The sequence below is a fragment of the Stenella coeruleoalba genome, assembly GCF_951394435.1.
Source record: "Stenella coeruleoalba genome assembly, chromosome: 3".
In the NCBI taxonomy this organism is placed as follows: Eukaryota; Metazoa; Chordata; class Mammalia; order Artiodactyla; family Delphinidae; genus Stenella; species Stenella coeruleoalba.
In genome coordinates, this window is record NC_137148.1 from 84,816,921 (window position 1) to 84,839,799 (window position 22,879).

The following is a 22,879-nucleotide window of genomic DNA, read 5'->3' on the forward strand; positions in this document are numbered from 1 at the left end:
AGCAAGAATTTTTTGTATTTACCTCCATGGTTATCCATTATGGACAGTTATTGGGAAACATAACTGTCAATTCTATTTTTGTAAACCAAGGAGAGACAATGTTTTAAAGATTGTATCAATCAAATTCTTCTCAGCAAATTAGAAACCATGTGAGGTAGCTTAACAGGGAACATAATTTAGAGAATTAGTTGAAAAAGTATTGGCTGTAAGACCAGAAAAAGCAAACAGGAACATTATTGAAACATAACAATAGAAAATTCTGGAGGCAGCTAAAACCCATGGGGTTAGGAAAATAATATGTGGGAATTATCATAGCTTAGACACATGGAGGAAGAGCACATTGGAGCTTACTCAGGTCTCTAAGAGGAGGCCAGTGACCAGTTGTTTCCAGCACCCCTGGAACTTAGAAGAGAATACTAACTACAAAACCTAGAGATTAGACCTCTGGGGAGAGGGTGCAACTAAGCTGACCCAGATAGCAGAAGATTAGAACCAATTGCTTTTTCTGAGGATGACATTCTATTGATGAGGGTGAAGCCAATTGGATACAAGGAAACAGTAAGAAGTAAGTCTCTTCTTTCTACTTCTGGCTCTGAGTCAACCTCTAGAAGTCCCTATTGGAAGAATCTACTAGCAGGCCAGCTAGTGCAAAGAAAATTAGGTCATAGAGTTCCAGCAATAACACAACATCACAAAACAGAGTGTAAATGAATGAAGTGGGGGGCTTAGAAACAGTAGCTTAACAACTGATATAAATTTGGAAGCTTATAGTTAGCACTTTCTCCTATTTATCTTGGGGACAACCCAAAACGACAAAGAGAATAAGATCCAAAAACTACCTCCATTTTCAAAGAAATAACAAGTAAACAAATAACCAAATAGATGGAACTTTCCCAAGAGTGGTAGTTTCAGTAGGAAAGAATGGAGTTTCCTTTAGGTTGCAGTTCTCAGAAAAATCTGAAAACTGACAAAGTAAAATTTCACCAAGATGAGGGATAATCAAAACATTGATTTGTAACATTGACAATATTCCCTGGAACTTGAACTTGAAAAATATTGAAAAAATATGCATGGAGAAGTTAAATGGGGAAATCACTCAGGCCACATACACATTAATCAAAATAACCTTGTGGCTGTAAGAGTAGTGTGAGTGAGGATGTAAGACATGTGATCAATACTGCTTTGTATCTGTCTGTATCTATTGATGGGGGGAAGTAAGTATTAAACACAAAAACAAACAAACAAAAAACACATTTGCTGCTTAGGAACAAAGGTATGTTCTTGACTTTATGTATCAGATACAAATGGATCTCATTGGAGAAAGGGCACCTAATTCAGATGAGTAACCAAAAGGGAAACAGCACAGGATATTTCCTAAAAGTACAGGAAAGGAAACAGGAAAGAAATACATGAAAGATGAATTCTCATCACTCACATTAATATGAGTATAAAATAAAATTTGAAGCAATATAATTTATAAAAAAGACTGTCAAACAGACATAAGGACTCAGAAAGATTAGGAAAAAAGGAAGAGCATAAAATAAAACTCTTTTTAGAATTATGTAAAGGTATATTTGAAAGACCCAGAAAAAAAAAAAACTGAAAATGAAGTAAGGATTTAGATGATAGATAACAAAAATGAAGAAAGAGAGCAAAATTAAATCGTAATGCATAAAGAGTTCAAAAATATCAAAGAGAGAATGGCAGCTGTTGAATACATTGATTGATCCAAGATGCTTATTGTTGATTTTCCCAAAGAAGAAATTAAAATAATTAAGCAGAAGTTAATAAATATAATTCAAGAAAATATTCTCCAAAAGAAAAGATGATTTGGATTTGCAGATTAAAAGGACATACTATAGCCCAAGTAAATTTGGCTCAGATAGTCAATACTAGCATACACACCCTAAAATTACTTAATTTCAAAGAAGTCACTTATTTGGTTAAACAAGCAGGAAAGCCAGGTTATGTAAAAGGGAAAAGAACAGGCTGGCTTATATTACTTTATATCTACATTCATTGATTGAATATAGTGGAGCAATTCCTTAAACATTTTCAAAAGAGAAAGCATACCCCCAAGTATTTTATGCCCAAACCATCTTTAGTTCTAATGTAATGCCAAAAAATATTTTTGAACTTATTAGAAATCAACAATAATCGCTACCATGAGACCTTCTTTAAAAATTTAAATAATGAAAAATGTAAAACCTTTAAATAATTTGAGGTAAACATGGATTGTATGTTATCTAAAAACTAAGGCTAAAACATGTGAGTAGTTAGTATAATTTCTTACAGCAATGCAAAATTTGCATATTTAACTAAATTGGAAGAGGAAGGGGAAGAGAAGTTATGAATTAGTATACTGATTATCTTTTCTAATACAGATGAAGGTTAGAGATAAATAATGTGTTAAAGATAAATAATGGAGCTTTAAATATATTTGATAATAAAAATATGTTTTAAAGTAATATAATCATCTAAATAGCATCAGGGAAGAAGGAGAGAAAAGGTGAGAGATGTTAATTTTCATTTTTGCTATTAGAAAAGATTTAATAGATACTGAAAAAGCAATATAGGAGTCAGATGTACAAAGCTATGGTTGTAGAGATAAATACAGGCAATAAATATGAACATTCAGATTATCAAAAGAATATGTATATATGCATGCACTCATAGGAAAACACACCAGTAAATATTTTTGGTGCCATGAAAATGTAAAGCACAACAAAATGTGATAGGACAAAGAACACAGGTAGCTGACCTATCAGTGATGAATACAGACTATAAAGCTACTGAAAGAAAAAATTCACATTAGATAATAAAACTTAAAACTTCCATAGTACTAAAAATGTGACACATACTGTTTTAAGTGCTTTACTTCATTTGAACCTCATTTTAAAAAATGAAAACAAGTAAACAAACAAAAAACAAGCAATCAAAGAAAAAAACTTTTATAACGTGATATTTTATTCCTACTCTTATAGTTGAAGAGTCTGAGGCACAGTGAGCTTAAGCAAATTGCACAAAGTCACATAGCAAATGAGTGGCAAAAAAGAGGCAAACTGGTAGCAAATAAGCAGCATATAAACAGGCATTATTTCTACAAAGTCCAGAGTCTTTTATTTTTAATACTGGAATGCATGAATTCAATTTTTGTCAGTGTTCAGTTTTACTGTGTTTCATTAAACGTGAATATTTGTACGTACATGAACTTAATATATCATTTTTTGGATCTACCTAATTGATACCATTTTAATACATTATACTGAAGTTTAAGATTTCTAATATGTTTTAGATATACAAATCTTTTTAACAAAATAACCTTCTAATCTTAGAGATTATGGAAATAAAATAGTATAAAATTGAATTTGATCTCATTTTAAGATTGATCTTTACAACAAAACATATTTTTTTAAAAAAGTGATATAGTATATTTGTAATCAGAGTCCAATGTCTTACCTAATGAGCTACACTATCTTTCATAATACAAAATCCTACTCTGCACTTTGTGCGTGTCACACTTATAAGCACTTAATTTAGAAAAAACACAAATAAAATAATAGACTAAGTTTTATGAGGTAGATACAAGCAAAAAAAAGCAAAAGGTCATGATCTTAATTCCTACAAGATTGAATTTAGAAAAAAAATTAGAGATAAAGAATCACACATTAATGTGTTTAATTAAAAGCTGATTACTTAATTTTCAGGAATTGTGTTCACCAATTTTAAATATACCTACTACTAAAATTTAATTTATGTAAACGTGTGACTTAATACATTATATTCAAAGCAAAGGGCAAGTGCTTGCCTGCCTGGGTTGCCTCTTGGTTGCCTGCAGGTACTGTTTCTGGGTGGTTGCAGCTCTATTGAACATATTACTGTTGCCCAGAGTAATTTGGGTTGTGAAGCATCCTGGTCCAGCTGGGGTGCTAAGGCTTTGGCCAGGGCTGGGCGTTGCCTCTCCTTTCTGCAGGAGTGAGTCTGGGAAAGACCCTGGGCTTAGGAGAGGATTCTCTGTTTGTGAATTCAACCACTCACTAATATATATTTGTAACCCCCAAATCAATACTTGCTTTACGTTCTCAGACATGCACAGAGCAGTGAAACATTTGTCACCTGATGTAGACGTTCTCAGCTGAGATCCAATAAGACGACACTCTGCCTCATTTAAACTTAGTCTGTAAGTAGGCATCCTCCTTGCAGTCCATTTAATGTCACACTTTTCACATTTTTTTACTTTTAGTTGTTGATTTTGCTGCTTATAATGATCCCTAAGCATAGTGCTGAAGTAAGTGTCTAGGTTTCTAACCCCAAGAAGGCTGTCATGTGCCTTATGAAAAAAATAAGTGTGTTAGATAAGCTTCATTCAGTTATGAGTTATAGTGCTATTGACCATGAGTTCAATGTTAATGAAACAACAGTATATATTAAATAAGGTGTTCTAAACAGAAGCACATGTATAATAAAGTTAGGTATTGATCTGTTGATGAAATGTTGTGACCAGAGGCTTATAAGAACCTAACCCCTATTTCCCCTAAGAGTAATTGTTCAGTTTTTGCCAATTCAGTGGTCACAGTGACTGTAGAACTTGACTGTCACACGTAACAAGACTCACCCGTATATGAAGAGCTGAATAAAGAGACTGGAATTACAGTAGGATTTTTTTTTACAGTCAATCAACTTTACAGTTGATTTTTTTCTTTTTTTGGAGGAGGGATGAATCATGAAAGCAGTCAATTGATTTTTGTTTTTTCAATGGAAAAGCTAAAGATTTTTCATTAAATGTTTCTGGAGCAATAGGATATCCTTTATTAAAAAAATACATTTTTCAGCAACCTGGATGAACCTGGAGGACATTAGGCTAAGTGAAATAAGCCAGACACAAATGGACAAATACTACATAATACCACTGATATGTGGAAACTAAAATAGTCAAACTCATAGAAGCAGAGTGGAATAGTGGTTGTCAGTGACTGGAGGAGGGGAAAACAGGGTGGTATTAGCTGAAGAGTACAAATTCAGTTATACAAAATGAATAAATCCTTGAGATCTGTACAGCATAGTGCCTACATTTAATAATATTATATTGTGTAATTAAAAATTTCCTAAAAGTGCAGCTCTTATGTTGTGTGCTTATCACAAAATAATAATAATGATAATAGTAATATTAAAAAATAAGAGGGCAGGAGGAAACTTTGGGAGGTGATGAATATGTCTATGGTATAGCTTTTGGTAATGGTTTTGCCAGTGTATAATTATTTCTAAACTCATCAACTTGTATATATTAAGTATGTACAGTTTTTTGTATGTTGAAAAATTTTAAAGCTATACTTTCATATGCATAAGATTCATGATGACTATATTTTTATTAGTTTAATCAGGAAAATATAAAATGGCTATATACATATACAAATATTTTTAATCCTACTTCACACTATACACAAAAACTAATTTGGGATGGATTAGATATAAATGCAAAAACAGAAACTATACGTCTTCTTGAAGAAAACTTAGGAGAATATCATCATGACCTTTACCAAGCAAAGATTTTTTAGATAGGCCCCAGAAAGCACTAACCATAAAAGGGAAACAAGAAAAGTAAAATAGATTTAAGATTAAATTATTTTCTGAAGACCCAGTTCATAAAATGAATACAAAAGACATAAAACAGGAGAAAATATTTGAAATATATACATGTGGAAATATTTAAAGAATGATAACTCAATAATTAAAGGAACAAAAACTAAAACAAATTTAAAAACCACCAACAGCAACAAATTAAAGGCAGGTAAAAGACTTAAGCAACCAGTCAAACAATTGGACATTAGAATGGTCACAAGCACATAACATGCATTCCACATCATTAGTTATGGAAGAAATGCAAATTACAACACACTACCATTTCAGACTTCATAGAATGGCTAAAATGAAGAAGACTCACAAAACAAACTTGTTGTAAGATTACAAAGCAATTACATTTCTCATAGTTTACTTGTGAGAATGTGGAATTGTACTGCTATTTTGTAAATTTGTTTTGCTGTTTCTTATAATTATACACTTACCCTCTGACATAGCTATTCCTAGGTATTTAACCCAAAGGAATTTAAAAATCCACAAAATTATTATGCAAGAAAATCCACAGCATCTTAAACATTAATAGCCCCTAATTAGAAATATCCCAACTTTCCATCAACAGGGAAGTGAATAAACAAGTTGTGATTATACATATATACATTATATTATTATATAGAGCATATTATTATATAATATATAAACTGCTACTCAGCAATAGAAAGGAACAAACTGATACATGCAACATGGATGGATTGCATAGACATTATGTTAAATAAAGAAACCTGTTCCAGAAGAGAACAGATTGATTCCATTTATATGAAGTTCAAGAACAGGCCAAATGAATTCATGATGATAAAAATTGAACCAAGGTTACATCAGGATGTTAGGGAAAGGGCTAAATTGGTATTAATTACCAGATACATCTCTGGGTGACAAATGATCTATGACTTGATTAGAATCTGAGTTAGCATAGGTGTATATATTGGGCAAGACTCACTGAATCCTCCAATTAAGACCTATGCAAACCACTACATGTGTCCATTATAATCTTTTGCCTTATTACAACAATTTGAACTGTTCTCTGTAACTTTAGATTGCAGCCTTTCAAATCTACTCTTTACAAAGAAGCCTCAATGAGATCACAAACCTTATTTGTTAAACCAAAACAGAACAAAACAAAACTTTTTCTACAATACATTTATATTCCCACCCCTTCTGAGTAGATTTCTCTCATAAACTGCCGATTTCTTAACACTTCAGCCTTCCTTTACACTGTACCAATTTCCCATTTATCTTTTAAAAATAGAAAACTACTTAAAGTGCCTGTACTTTTAATGATGCCTTCACCTGTGTCTTTACTCATGTGGTATCTTGGGCCTAGAATTTCTTCCTTGTTTAGTACCTTTTCACCAATAGGACTCCTTTTCATGTTTTAAGTTTTAGCTCAGGAGTCAACTTGGGAAAGTCATCTTGGTCTCTGAATGAATTAGGGGGTCGTGCCTGTTTTCCCAGAGTTTTATTTTTATTTCTAGAATTCCAACTGTATATAGCTTCTCATAATCATAAAATGAATAACTCATTCCTTTCTATTGCCTAGATTCTTCCTAGCCAATACCTGTCTCATATTATGCCAAAGACAGTCACTGAACTTAACATTGCTACTCTCCTTGGCTGTACAATGCATTGTCAACATTCTTCATTCGACTACCCAGCAAAAAATAAAGAGTTACACTCGTTTATATAAAATATACATTCCAGAATCAAAACTCGGCCTTCTTTTCCTCTTCATCTATGGTCACTCTGCAGGTGAACTCATCCTCTGACCTTAAATAGTTAACTATACACTGATTACTCCAAAATTCATATATCCAGCCTTATGCTTTCCATGAGCTCCAGACTCATATTGAACTGACTCTTTAACACCTTGACTAGCAGGTATCTCAAATTTCATATGTTTGAAAACAGAATCTTACTTTGTGAGCACTCTTGCAAAACCTAATGCTCACAGAGAATTCTCCATCTTAATAAAGGATACCACAATTTACACAGTTTTCAGCAGTAAAATATGGGTATCATGGTGGATCCCTCTCTCTGCCTATACTTCATATCTAATCCACCTTCAAGCCCTTTTGGCCTAAGTTCCAAAATCAGAATCTAAACAACTGATCAATAAATCCACCACTACTTCCTTAGCCCAAACTAGCTACCATCTTCTTTAACTGAAACTGCAGCAATAGTCTAGTTCCCATGCCCCTGCACTCTTGCCAAAACCCTCCAAACCCATACAGTAGAGCAGGTGAAGTAATCTTTGCAAGACATGAACCATATTTTGTCCTTCCTGTTCTCAGTACCATCCAGTGGATGGCAAGGCTTTACAAGATCTCTCTGCTTGGTTTTCTGGCTTAACCTTTTTCAACTCTTGACTTCGCTCACTCCCCAAGAGACACATGATTTTATGGCTGCACCTTAAATATGCCATTTCAAATTCCATCTGGAATATGTTTACTCATAATTTGTTTAGCTCACTAGCACTTTATTAAAGATTTTGTTGAAATGTCATCTCCTCAAAGAATTATTTTCTTTGTATCCTATCTGAAACAGCTCTTCCCCAAGCTTATTTCTAAGCACTGTTATAAAATATGAAATTATATTTTTTGCTTTGTTTACTTTCTGGTGTATTTTACACTCTCAGTCTATATTTTAGAGTCAAGGCCAAGACCTTAGCTATCTGGGCTTTAATGCATACTCAGTGCTAGTGCAGGGCCTTGCATAGGTGAAGGTCTATAACTGGACCTTCTCATCCTCTGATCCCACCTCATCCCCAGTAATTTATATCTCTTCAACACTCTTTTGATTGTATTAAGTTGTATTTCCAGTCCATGTAGAAAATCACTTTGATAAATTTTACTGTATGCAATCACCTATTGCTTACAGTTAATAGGAAAAAAAAACATTAAAAAATGAATTCTGCAAGAAACTCAATTGCTTTAAAATACTTCTATAATACAATATTTCAAACTGTATTATAATAATATACTAACCCCAATATAAATAATGTAGTCCTCTTTCCTAGACAAATTAAACAAAAATTCATTAGAAAAAATATTAAAATTGGATCTAGAATAGAGGTTAAATGAATATTAAAAGCAAGGGTTTTGGGGATTCTAGCTCCAACATTTACATTCTTAATAACATTTTCCCCAAAATAAATGCTGATAATAGTTAAATATACTTCCATAAATATCCTTTTTTCACAAATATTCTTTTTTTTTGGGGTACGCGGGCCCCTCACTGTTGTGGCCTCTCCCATTGCAGAGCACAGGTTCCGGGCGCACAGGCTCAGCGGCCATGGCTCATGGGCCCAGCCGCTCCGCGGCATGTGGGATCCTCCCAGACCAGGGCATGAACCCGTGTCCCCTGCATCAGCAGGCAGACTCTCAACCACTGCGCCACCAGGGAAGTCCCCAGAAATATTCTTTATATATGAAAACTAACATGCATTTACTTATATTTTTTACACAAAGAGGACATGTAGAAGTAAAAGGTACTCTCTTCTATTATTTCTTTTTGAATATTCATATCTTACAGATTATTCATTAATAATTATTCATTATTCTTAATGTTGTTTCACCTTACTCTTCAAAAGTAGTCAAAATGTCTGTCTAATATTTTGCCTAGTTCTATTAGGGTATCATGGATTATTTAAGTAGTACCTATTGATAGATATTTTTTAGTTTCCTCTTTTGCTGTAAGTACTGTAATTATCACCTCTATTCTTATATTTCTGTACTGACACATTAGTGTATCTGTAGAGTAAATCAAGAAAGTATGTGCATTTTAAATGTGGGTACTTATTTTATCAACACTTTTTGAATGACTTTTTCTCCATAAAATTAGTGGCATTGCGTATTACTAAATTTATGAGTGTTGCCTTGACTGGTGAAACTCTATTTTGTGGTGTTATGTTTTAATTACGTTTGTGTTTGAAGAGTTTGTATGTTTTTAATGCATAACCTTTTACTTTTCTATGAACTGCATGTTCTTGTCCATTTCACCATTGAATGTTTGGTAGTTTATTTATTGATTTCTGAGAAAGTATGTCTTTATTTGAAATAGATGATTGAAATATTTTCCCAGTTTGTCAATTTCTTGCATATTTTTATGAGATTTATTTCTATCTAGAAAATTCCCATTTATTATATTTTTAATTGCTTTATTTTTTTTCTTTTATCATTTCAAGGTTTGGGCTTGTTTCAAAAGTGTTTCCCTATTCCTAATATATATAAAATTAGATTCTCCAATATTTTCTTCTAGTACTTTTATGGTTTCCTTTTAAATTTTTGAATTATTATCCACCTAGCATTTCATACTGTGTAAGGAGTGAAGTAGACATATATCTATCTTTTTTGTTTCTATGTCTATCATGAGTCATAAGGCTGAACCTCATGTGTTAAAACAACCCACTTGAAGTGGGTTCCCCCGCCAATTTGAAGTGATTTGATATTCAACTACTAAATCCATTTTGGAATTTCATTTATCTCATGTCTCTGCATTCTATTTTGTTGATCTTGCCTTAAAATCACAGGATAATAGGAAATGCTTTGAGATTTAACTGCATAGCTGACATATGGAAATATAAGGCCCTATTAAGTATTCTACATAAAAGTGTTTTTAGATTATTTTTAGATGCTTGTTTTTGATATATTTTTTATTTTCTCTTTTGTGTTTTTATTTTTTTCTTCCAGTTTTATTGAGATATAATTGACATACAGCACAGTATAAATTTAAGATGTACAGCATAATGACTTATATAGATCATGAAATGATTATCACAGTAATTTTAGTGAACATCCATCGTCTCATATAGATATGAAATTAAGGAAATGAAAAAAAAGATTTTTCCTTGTGATGAGAACTCATGATATACTCTCATAACAACTTTCATATATAACATATAGCAGTGTTATTTACATTTGTCAAGTTGTACATTACACCCCTAGTACTTACTTATATTTTAACTGGAAATTTGTACTTTTTGACTGTCTTCATTCAATTCCCCCCTCCTTACCTCCTGTCTCTGGTAACCACAAAATAGATCTCTTTTTTAATGAGTTTGTTAATGAGTTTATTTGTTTTTAAAATTTAATTGACCTATAACACTATGTTAGTTCCTGTAACACACAGAGTGATTCAGTATTTCTTTACAGTTTATAATAATCACCACAATGTCTAGTTATTATGTCACTAAAGATATTACATAATTATTGACTATATTCCCCACACTACATATTTCATACCTGTGACTCATCTTCTGTATATTGATTTTCTATCCTCTAACTTTAATGAATTCATTGATGAGTTCTAATAGTTTTTTGTTGACATCTTTAGGATTTTCTATATATAGTATTGTTTCATCTGCAAAGAGTGACAGTCTTACTTTTTCCTTTCCAATTCTTTTTATTTTTTATTGCTGTCACTAGGACTTCCAATACTATGTTGAATAAAAGTGGTGAGTGGGCATTCTTGTCTTGTTCCTGATTTTAAAGGAAATGCTTTCAGCTTTTCACCATCAAGTATGATGTTAACCATGGGCTTATCATATATGGCCTTTATTATGTTGAAGTATGTTCCTTCTATACCTATTTTGTTGAGAGTTTTTATTATAAATGGATGTTGAATTTTGACAAAAGCTTTTTCTGCACCTATTGAGATGATTGTATGATTTTTATTTGTTAATTTATAAATGTGGTATACCACATTGATTGATTTTTGGATATTGAACCATCTTTGCATCACTGGGATAAGTCCCAATTGATCATGGTATATATCCTCTAATGTGTTGTTGAATTTGGTTTGCTTATAGTTTGTTGAGGATTTTTGCATCTGTGTTCATTAGTGACATTGGCCGGTATAGAATTTAAGCATAACACTAAAGATAGTCATCCAGTTCTTTCGATTCCTGGTTCAATGTAACTACATTCAGTATTGAATGTTTCAGCATCTGTGCCTCAAAACAATTTTTATTTTACTTATTAATTGTTGTCATGGTGTGTGTGTATGTGTTTTTTTTTTTGCGGTTGGAGATATTTGCTTTTTGGTAAGAAGATATGAAAAATCAGTATTGGTGAGGAAATAAAAGCTTTAGAAAGTCAAAAGTGATCAAAATATTCATTATTATTATCTTATGGGAATATGCACCAAACTTCATTTGTCCTCTTTGGTCAGGACAATATAAAGATATGCTTTTTCTTTCTAGTCTAGGGGGATCTAAGGAGTTTCTTTTCATTCTAGCTCAAAAGTTATAAACACTATAAGAACAAAAGCCCTCCCCATCACAGAGGAAACAGGATAAGGCAAATAAACAGGAAGTCTGAGAAAGTGTGTTTGCCCAATAATAGAAATTGAGAAAGAGAGAAGGAGGGATAGAGAGACTGCTGTGGCTGTAGCCTCTAAATTTCATTACAGTGTCTGTGTGTCTGGCAATTACTGTCTTTTTAAATAATCTCCATCCCTTGAAAATGCTGAACAGTTTGCCCAAACTTGAGAACTTTCATTCACATTGTGGAAGGAGAATTCTGGGACTTGATGCTAATCAATCTTAGGGAGGAATAAAGATAGTAGAGATAAATAATATTTGAAATCTAGCACAACAAATCATAAAAAATTGCCTTAAGGAGCTCAGGAATGACTTCATTGTTATTTAGTGCAGCTCTAGAAAAATGATAACTTGCCACCTCAGAAGCAGAGAATGATCTCTGGTGGCCTCGGCCTGCAGTGGCTTGAAGCAGGGTTCGGTTTCCAGCCAGAGATTGAGGTCAGGCAGCAGCAGTGAGAGCAGTAAGGGTAGAGTATGTGTGGATAGACACATGGGTGGGCTCAGAGAGAGAGTCGCGCTGTCATGGCAGTTTAAATCACTTTTATGGGACATTTCTTCTGGATTTGACCAATCATCTTGCTTTGCCTGATTCTGAGTCCTGGTATATCTCAGGGTCCTCCCCTGTGTGCCTGTGCATCTCTTAGCCAAGATGGATTCTAGTGAAGAGGCCTATGGGTAGTTGACATCACTTACTATGAGCTGGTGACCCCTTCCTTTTTGACCTCCAAGGAACCTTTCTGCACATGTGTAGTTGGGGAGGTCTCCTTGACTTCGAGAATGAGGAATATGTGGCCTTTTATCTCTTGTCTGGGCAGGGCCCAGCCTCCTCCATCATCCTGCTTTTATGGAGTTTCTGCTATTATAGAGTTTCTGTCCACAGGCGAGAAACTGTTCCTCCTGGGGTGCATCTATCTCCTGCCTCAAGACCACTTTCTCCCTCCCCAATCAACTTTCCTTATGATTTGAATTTTCCTGGTCATATCATCTTACTTATCCCTATTTTCTACTAATAATCTATGACTTTAATGTAGTTTTGACATCTTTCATTTTATGGTTTCTACTGTACACAGCATTATAAAAAGCAAAAATTGTACCTGATAAAGTTACACAGGCAATGAAGACTTTATTCAAGACTATTGCAATAAGGGAAAGAGTCTAGAACATAGTCTGAACTAAACTTTGGTGAAAAAAACAAAAAAAAAAAACAAGAGGACTGGTAAATTTTTAAGAGCTGGGATGGGAGGAATCATAGATCACCTGTGTTTGCTAATTGGTCTTACGCAGAGGAAAAGTAAATTTCCTCCTATCTTCATGACAGGAGGTAGTTTCAGAACTTGCAGCAAGGTCAACCCAAGGTTAGACTTTTACTCTCCCACAGAAACTTGGAAGCAGGGCCCCTATCTTCCTTGATGATTACATTTCAAAAGGATACTTCATGATACTTGAGAAAGACTTTCCTGGGTTGTAAACCTGGCAAGAAACTTTCAAAAGATTTACATCTCAAAGAGTTAAAGAAAGAATTTACAATCACAAGATTTCTAAAGTAAATATTCTAGCAAAAGGGAGGTCAGGAGCCTAAAGTCATGAAGAAACCTGTATAAAATTTAGTGAAGCTGAGGGGAATATTAAGGTCCTATTCAGCAGGAGGCATCATCTCTCTCATGGGTATTTATATGTGGCAAAAATTATCATTTTCCTAACTGGAGTCATACAACTTATTTTATGTACTATCATTTTTTATAATCTAACACATGCCAAAGAATTATATTTCTTTTTTCCCTGTGATATGAGTATATGCATGGAGTCTCATGGTGGAAAAGGTAGAGAAGTTCTAAATTAGGATATAGTATATAGCAACGTAGGAGTGGCTTGTGCATTTTGCACACTGGAATTGCAAATACTGGAATCTGTCCCTTCATTATTTTTAGTTCCTGTTTGTTTATATCTCTTGATATCTGTACCATTCTCCCTGCCTCTGTCCCTGTTCTGTCTGTCTGTCTCAGGTTTGAGCCATAATAGGGGAGATGTCATTGGTGACATCTACATTGGCTAGTCACTGTCTAGTAGTATATGTTACTGTTGAGACTTCACATTAACCCCTATATGGGATGCTGGATTTTGTGTCTAGCCTAAGGATGGCAGCCTTGGAATCAAGTCTAAAAGCCTAGTGGTTGTGCTGTGCAAAGCTAGTTGCAATTTGCTGTACAAAGCCTAGTACAGTCTTCACTAAGCATGATTACTGTTTTTGTAACGACTTACCTACTTGGAAGTGGTTATGGCTTTGGCAGACTTTCAGAGTATTAGTTAATTGTCTAGAATTCAGTTTAAAGATATGTAAACTGAATTTGTATGTATGTACAAATACATATGTATATTTATAAAATACGTATGTATATTTTTACATATGTATATTTATAAAATCTTCCTAATATTTATGAATTTTGGCTTTTTTTTGCTTGTCATTAATAAAACCACACCCAGCCTGGAAAAATAATACTATCAGCATCATCAAGATATATTGATTATTTAGCTTATTGGCCTGACTTCTATAGTATCAAACCACAAACAAGGGAATGATATTATATGAACCTACATAAGTGTCCAACTTAGCTGGAATAAAAATTTGTCTTTCTAGTATGAGCATCATATGCCTACAATCCAGTAATTATAACAGGGCTTTGCATAGTAATCCCGTGGGTAAAATTTCCAGTTCTGGTCTTTATAAGCATGTCTTCTAGTAGAGTTCATTATATTTTCAAAAAGTCCCTCAGGTTATGGTGATGTGTGCCCTCCACCCCCCATTAAGAACTACTATTTTAAATTGGTATTTTGCATAAATACTGGTATATGGATTTGCTAAATAGTACTCAGTGATCACTATGACAAGAAATCGAGTGAAAGTCCTTTTCCACCTTATACATGCCCTTAATGTTCATAAGTTGTAAATCAAGATAGAGTCATCCAGAATACCGTCAGGTGGGAATACCCTGGCAGTCCAGTGGTTAAGACTCCATGCTTTCACTGCCAAGGGTCCAGGTTCAATCCCTCGTTGGGCAACTAAGATCCCAAAAGCCATGCAGCATGACCAAAAAAAAAAAAAAAAAACCCAAATACCATCAGGTTATCATAAGGATACATCAGCCTTCAAAAATCTCTTTCACAATGATTTGGAATCACAAGCCTATTGAAATTGTTTATTTTCTTTAAAAGAAAAATGCAAATATTGCTGATCAAAAACTGAATGAGTACAGTGATTATAAATCAATCACAGCTCTTCACAAGAATTTTGGAATGTACTCTGGAATGGAAAACCTAGGAAAACATATTTAAGAATATTTATATGAAATAATCCATTTATTCTAATGTAGAAGAATTTTAAATTGGGTTTAATTTTTTAAAGTCCAGGGATAAAGACATACTCATTGAAATTAAACACCTAGAGATGAATGTCCCTCTGTTGAAACAAACACAAGAATAAAAAAGGATTGGTAAGCAACATTAATAATTCATGCATTCACTTATCAATAAATGTTTTAAGTGCTTACCATGTACAGATCACTAAGTAAAATTGTGTTAGATCCTACTGCCTATTAAAGGTTTTATAACTTCTGCCCTCAAGAGTTTATATCCTCTAAAGGAAATAGCCATGTTTTCAAATTATAACATCATATAATTTATAATGTAAAATAGATGATGTTAGCAAATATAAAAACAATAGATAGTTATCATATGAGTGGGTTTTTTACATACACTTTTCATGACAAAATAATAAAGCAAGACTCCTGCTAGAGAATGAAATTTTGTTTCTTATTACAGAGGTGGTAAGTAAAAAATATATAATTTAAAAAATACACAATTTATGTTTGTTTATATTGTTATATTAATTACAGTTCATATTCATACAACTGATACAGCTAAAAGTTAGTTACAGGATGTACTTTTTTAAAAAATAGTACCATCGAAGTATTTATACTATTTCTAACAAGGATAATACATGACTAGTGCAAAATTACTAACCCAAGAATTTAAGTTTCAAAATGTAATACACGTTGTCATGTAACTATTTAGGCTGGTTTTTCAGCAGCAAATGGAGATTTTTAAAAGGAACAGATGCCCAGTTGACTCTGATTCAAAGACTTATCAGAACTTTATATCTTAAAACAAACCATCTCCTAAATGTTTTTAGTTGTAGAATATGTTTTTTTCAATCTTCAATCATCCCATTTTTCTGAATCCTGATCAATCTTTTTCCTTCTGCATACTTGAGTGACCCTCAAATGAACATAGGATATTCAGCATCTTTCAATTTTGACTCTGCCTGCTTCTTTTCCTTGATATAAATTTGCATAAATAGCTCAAAGAACTGTTCATTAGAAACATATATTTTATGAAAAAGAAATGTTTTATATTCAAAAAATGAAAATGTCTACAAAAACCCATTTTTTTTCTTAAAATGAACCTAATGGATTTTCAGTGTTGCTGCTCAAAAAAAAAAAAAAAGCCATATAATACTGATGATATTGCAATTTGAGTGATGTCTCGAATTACTTGCATAAATTTCAATCCAAACAGAATTATCAGGCCAAAGAGTCCTCAAAATCAATTATGCCATGAGAAGTCCCCTTGAAATCTGTGTATAAAAGAGGCTACATTTTCTAAAAGGGAAAGATTGAATGAGGAAGGTAAAATGCAAAGGAAAAAGTATCAAGAAAGTAGAGTTCACCTATCTCAGACACACATGCTAGCTAGAGTAGTCTCAAGAAAAGAGACAATAATGAGGTGGAAAGGAATATTCTACAGTCAGCAAAATTAACACAGCTTGGAAATTAAGATAACATAGCTGAAAATTTCAAACTTGGCCTTCTTTCAAAACTGAGCCTTAGTAGTGAGCATTATAAATATACACCATGGATGTTAAGTGCTTTTAAAAATAAAAGTTTATACGAGGCCTTCCAAGGTTAGGCAAAAATCTTTTATTATCAATGAAAAGATCCCTGAAATAGATGCCAATGGCTCAAATCCAGTGACAATGAAAGAGAGAAATTAAGTAGTAATAGAGAAATTAGAATTTCAAGAAAAACTCAGAAAATTTAACTGATCTTCCCAAGTCAGTAGCATTTATTTAGTCACTGAATACCAGAGGTCTGTATTCTTTAACCAGTTTTTTAAAATAACTCTCAGGCTCTGTTCTCTTGACTCTTACGTGACTCTCTTTTCTTTCCATGACTCAAATTTATCTTGCACACTATCTCTGGATTAATATCCCTTAGGTCCTTTTATTCTACTAGTGTTCAAAAAATCTACAACAGCTCCCAGTTGCCTTCCTAAACAGATTTAAACTTCTCTCTTCGTGTTTTTCCTTCTTCATAGTCCCTGCAAGTTTTCTATCTCCCACTTAGACAAGATTGTTTTCCATTCCCAACTGTGGAGCTTTCTCTAGAGTGGCATCATCATTTATTTACACCATGCACTTGCCTATCACCCTAACCTTGCTCAAGTTGCTTCCTTCCTGAAATAACATCCTCTCCTCTTACCAGCTGAAATCCTTCCTAACCACTCCTTAAGCTTCAGCTTAAATCCTGACTTATTGACACTTTTAATATTTATTGTTTACTTTGGCCTACACATATTAATCCTAGCTCTAAATTCTTATAGTGGTGTTGTTTGCTCCAAGTAATTTATAATTTAGGTTTCTATTATTTTATGTTTTTCATTAATGTTCATGGGCATTAAGTCTTAAAACATCCATAAGATAGGAAGCTACTTGGAAGTATGACTCACATCTTAAGTTTTTATAGTATAGGATGGATGGTGAATGGAAAGACAAAAGAGTTCTGCCTCATTTCATTAAAAGGGGAATTCGATTAAAATATATATTGTACAATGAATGAACACAAAACATAAAAATAAGTGAAGGAATTGAGTATAAAGGCAGTGTATTATTTTCCTAGGGCTACAATAAAAAAGTACTGCAAGCTGGATGACCTAAAACAACAGAAATCGATGATCTCACAGTTCTGGAGACCAAGTCTGAAATCAAGGTGTCAGTAGGCCCATGCTCCCTTGAAGTAAAATCCTTCCTTGCCCCTTCCTAGTTTCTGGTGATGACTGCCAATGCTTGTCATTCCTTGGCTTGGAGCTGCATCACTCTAATCTCTGCCTCTACCATAAATGGCATACTCCCTACGTGTCTGTGTCTACACCATGTTTTCCCTCTTTTTATAAGGACACCAATCGTATTGGATTAAGGGCACACTCTACTTTATCTTAACTAATTACATCTTCAAAGACCCTATTTCCAAATAAGGTCACATTCTGAGGTCCTGAAGTTTAAGGCTAATTTAATATATCTTTTGGGGGGACACAAATCAACCCAATAGAGGCAGCAAAAAGAGAAATTCAAATTGAGTATGAATTTAATGCACAGAATACCTGTTGAGAAGTCCAGTCTGCCTGCAAGAGATAGGCAACATATTTACTTCTAAACCTAATGAGAAAACATTGTCACTTGATTCAGAGTTTGTAAAATTTAAGGCAACAAATTACTAAAGGAGAACACAGAAATTTGCACTTTGATCACAAGGGAAATTTATCCTAAGAGAGCTGGTGAAATAGAATAGTGGGTGATTTAGAAAATAATATTATCAATAAAACTATACGTGATATACATGATTTTTTTTATAACAACTTAATTAGGTTAGATTTGCTTTCTTGAATTTATACAGTTCAGTAAAATTAATCATGGGCAGGATAGGAATAATCTTGGGGAACATGACAGTGTCAGTGTATGCAGTTTTTTGATGCTATAATTTAATCATGGAATCCATGTTCCTGGATTCTAGAATATTTATCACAATTTAGAATATAAAATTTAGTGTATGAATATCAGGCAAAAAATAATTTTATAAGTTTTAAAACTATTCTTAATTTCAATCTTGCAATTATCTCAATTTGAGATATTTTATTACATCCTATTCTTAGAAGATATTATATTGTGTGTGAATTCTAAGAATTTCCTCTGTAATCTAAACTCACATATCCACCTTCTTACTTCAAATCTCCACTGAGACGTATCACCAAAATCTAACACTGAATATGTCCCTAAGGCAACTATTTCACCTGTCAATATTCTTATTTCCCACAGTACAAATAATTTATCTTTTTGTTCTCCCATGTGGTTCCTGAACTTTCCTTGAGTTACTCCATATGGGGGAGAGGACAAGAGGAAAGCTATCCAGCAAAATATATTTGCCAGGCTCCCATACTAACTGGATTTAGTTTAGATATCTTTCTATCTTTCCCTAACTTCCATTTTCTACTAACAGCTTAACTACCAATTATATATATTTTTCCCAGTAAATGTCAGATAGCTTTTTTCCCAGCTGCTTTTAATATTATCACTTCATCTTTGATTTTCAACAACTTGATTATATTACATCTAGGTATGTTTTTCCTTGTATTTATCCCACTTGGATTAGCTGGCAATATCTTCCAACTAATATGGGAAATTATCAGCCATTAGTTGTTCAAGTTTTGTTTCTATCTTAACTCTCTGTCTTCTCCTTCTGGGACTCTTTTTTGACCAATTTCCATGTATCCTTTATGTTTTGTTTTGCTGTGCTTGTCTTCTTTGTTCTCTCTTTGTTTTAATTTGCATATCTTTTCTAATGGTGTATTTCTGAATTCAATATATACCCTATCCTATGTTTGATCTGCTTTCAATCACATCCATGAGATCCATTTGATGTTTCTCTATTTTTTTAATTAATTAATTGTTTTATTGAGGTACATTGGTTTATGACATTATATAAGGTTCGTATATACAACATTATAATTCAACTTCTGTATATACACTCTACAGCATACTCATCACCAAAAATCTAGTTTCTATCCCTCAATATACAGTTAACCCCTGTTACCTATTCCTCCCACTACCATCCTCCTCCCCTCCTGGTTCTGCCTTTTCATTTGTTTATAATTTTCTTTGATGTACAGAAACTTTTTAGTTTGATGTAGTCCCATTTGTTTATTTTTCCTTTTATTTCCCTTGCCTGAGGAAACAGAACCAAAAAGATATTGCTAAGACTGATGTCAAACAATCTACTGCTTATGTTTTCTTCTAGAAGTTTTATGTCTTACATTCAAGTCTTTAATCCATTTTGAGTTAATTTTTGTGTATGGTGTAAGATAGTGGTCTAGTTTCATTCTTTCCCATGTGGCTGTTGAGTTTTCCCAATACCATTTATTGAACAGACTTTCCTTTCTCCATTGTATGTTCTTGGCTTCTCTGTGTTAAATTAGTTGTTTATATATGTGTGGGTTTATTTATGGGCTCTAAAGTCTGTTCCATTGATCTGTCAGTTTTTTGCTGCTACTGCCATGCTGTTTTGATTACTATAGCTTTGTACTGTAATTTGAATCAGGGAGTGTGATACCTCCAGCTTTGTTATTTTTTTATCAGAATTGCCTTGGGTATTTGGGGTCTTTTGTGGTTCCATACAAATTTTAGAATTTTTTTTTGTTCCATTTCTGTGAAAAATATCATTGTGATTTTTACAAGGATTGCATTGAATCTGTAGATTGCTTTAAGTAATATGGGCATTTTAACAGTGTTAATTCTTCCAGTTGATGAGCATAGACTATCTTTTCATTTCTTTATGTCTTCTTTAATTTTTTTCAACAATGTCATAATTTTTAGGCCTTTCATCTTCAGTAGTTCTGGGTGAGGAAGAAAGTGATAGAAAAAGTAGAGAAAGTAGTTCATATGTATATGTATATCTATCTATCTATCTATCTACCTACCTACCTACCTACCTATCTATGTATCTATCTGTATATACATATATACATATGAAAAAAAAGCAAGAACAAAAAATAAATATTAAAAAATGTAAGTTACTAAAATTTTCTGAAATAAGTTAAGAATTATATCTTCATTTTGCAAGAGAATATCATGTCTCAGAGAAAGTTTTCACAAGCAGCCAAAATCAAGACATATTATGATAAAAATTGACCTAAGCTCAAAATACTTTCACAAATGAATTGCTTTAAACAACTTAAAGGTAATCCCAATACTACTTAAACTATTTTAAAGCATAAACAAAGGGGGAGACAACTTCCAAATTCTTGTTATAAGGTGAGTATAATGTTGCAAAATCTGATAAAAACTGCTCTAAAGGAACCTACAAAACCAATTGTGTATGTGAATATCAGTAAAAATATTTGATTTGTAAAGTTAATATGATTGCAATAAAAACACCATCTTTTTATTTTCTTGAGCTACATAAGTTAATTATAACATTTATGTGAAAGGACAGACAAGAAAGAATAGAGAAACCAGTAAACCATGAAAAGGGTGTTCTAACCTCCACCCCATATGAAATGTATTTGAGTCCTCTATAATTAAGAGAGTAAGATATCAGAATATGAGTGGACCAGAATAGAAAATCTGAAAATAGATATATTTGCAAAGAAAAACTTCATATATTATAAATATAGCATCAGAAATCAGTGAGCAAAAAATATTGTGTATAATTAATAGTGTTGGAATAATGTCATAGCTATATGAAGAAAAGACAAGAAGATAACTTCACACTGCAAGTATTAGAAAAAAATATTTGTGAATGCACCTATAAACTTGAAAGAAGGGAAAAGTCCTAAATGTGACTAATGAAATAGAATCAATAAAGGATAAAATTAATATTAGTTATGTAACTTGTCCAAAAAATATACATGACTGATAAACATTATAATCAACAAATAGACAAATGACAAAACAGTGAAACCTATTTTCAATGAAAAAGGTTTAAATGATGTAAGATCTATTCATTAATAGAATTTTAAGATGCAATATATTTGTGATATAAACCAAGCCAGATATTCAGATATATCCTTAATATCTTTTACTCTAAAGATAAGAAGAAATGCAAAGTGTCACTTCAGCAACACACATACTAAAATTGGAATGATATAGAGAAGGTTAACTTGGATCCTGTGCAAGGATGATATGAAAAATTAATGAAATATTCTATATTTTTCTGTACACTTAAAAATGATTAAAATGTTATGTATAGTCTACCACAATAGAAATAAATAAATAGACATGAAAATAGAAATGAAAAAATTAAAATAATATGATAAATAAAAAGACAAGGAAATTTTAAATTTTCTTAGTAATTTTAATTTTAGTAAAAATATTAGTGGGCTTCCTTGATGGCGCAGTGGTTGAGAATCTGCCTGCTAATGCAGGGGACACGGGTTTGAGCCCTGATCTGGGAGGATCCCACATGCCGCGGAGCAACTAGGCCCGTGAGCCACAATTACTGAGCCTGCGCATCTGGAGCCCGTGCTCCGCAACAAGAGAGGCCGCGACAGCGAGAGGCCCGCGCACCACGATGAAGAGTGGCCCCCGCTTGCCACAACTAGAGAAAGCCCTCGCACAGAAACGAAGACTCAACACAGCAAAAATTAATCAATTAATTAATAAACTCCTACCCCCAACATCTAATATATATATATATATATATATATATGTATCATTCTGAGTCCATATTGATAGTAAAGAAAAAAGGAAAATCTAGCTGGTTAGATCAGTCTTAATAAAAACAATAAGAATGAAAACTAGACATAATGTACCTCTTGATGTGTTACAGTAGGAAGCTCACAACTCCTATTAAGTAGTATTATCAAAAAATAGAACAAAATTTATCAGCTTTCTAAAATGTAAGTTTATTTTATAGGAAATAAAGTAGTATGCAGACCATCTTAAGTGATACAAAAAATACAAAAAGCAAAATCTGGAAGGTGCAAAATTATTATATAATCAATACCCTTTCTTTCTTTATTGAATAAATTACAAGAAAAAAGATGGGAAGCTTATAAATTAAAAGCAATTTAAACTATACCAATAAAATGCACTATGCACTAAAC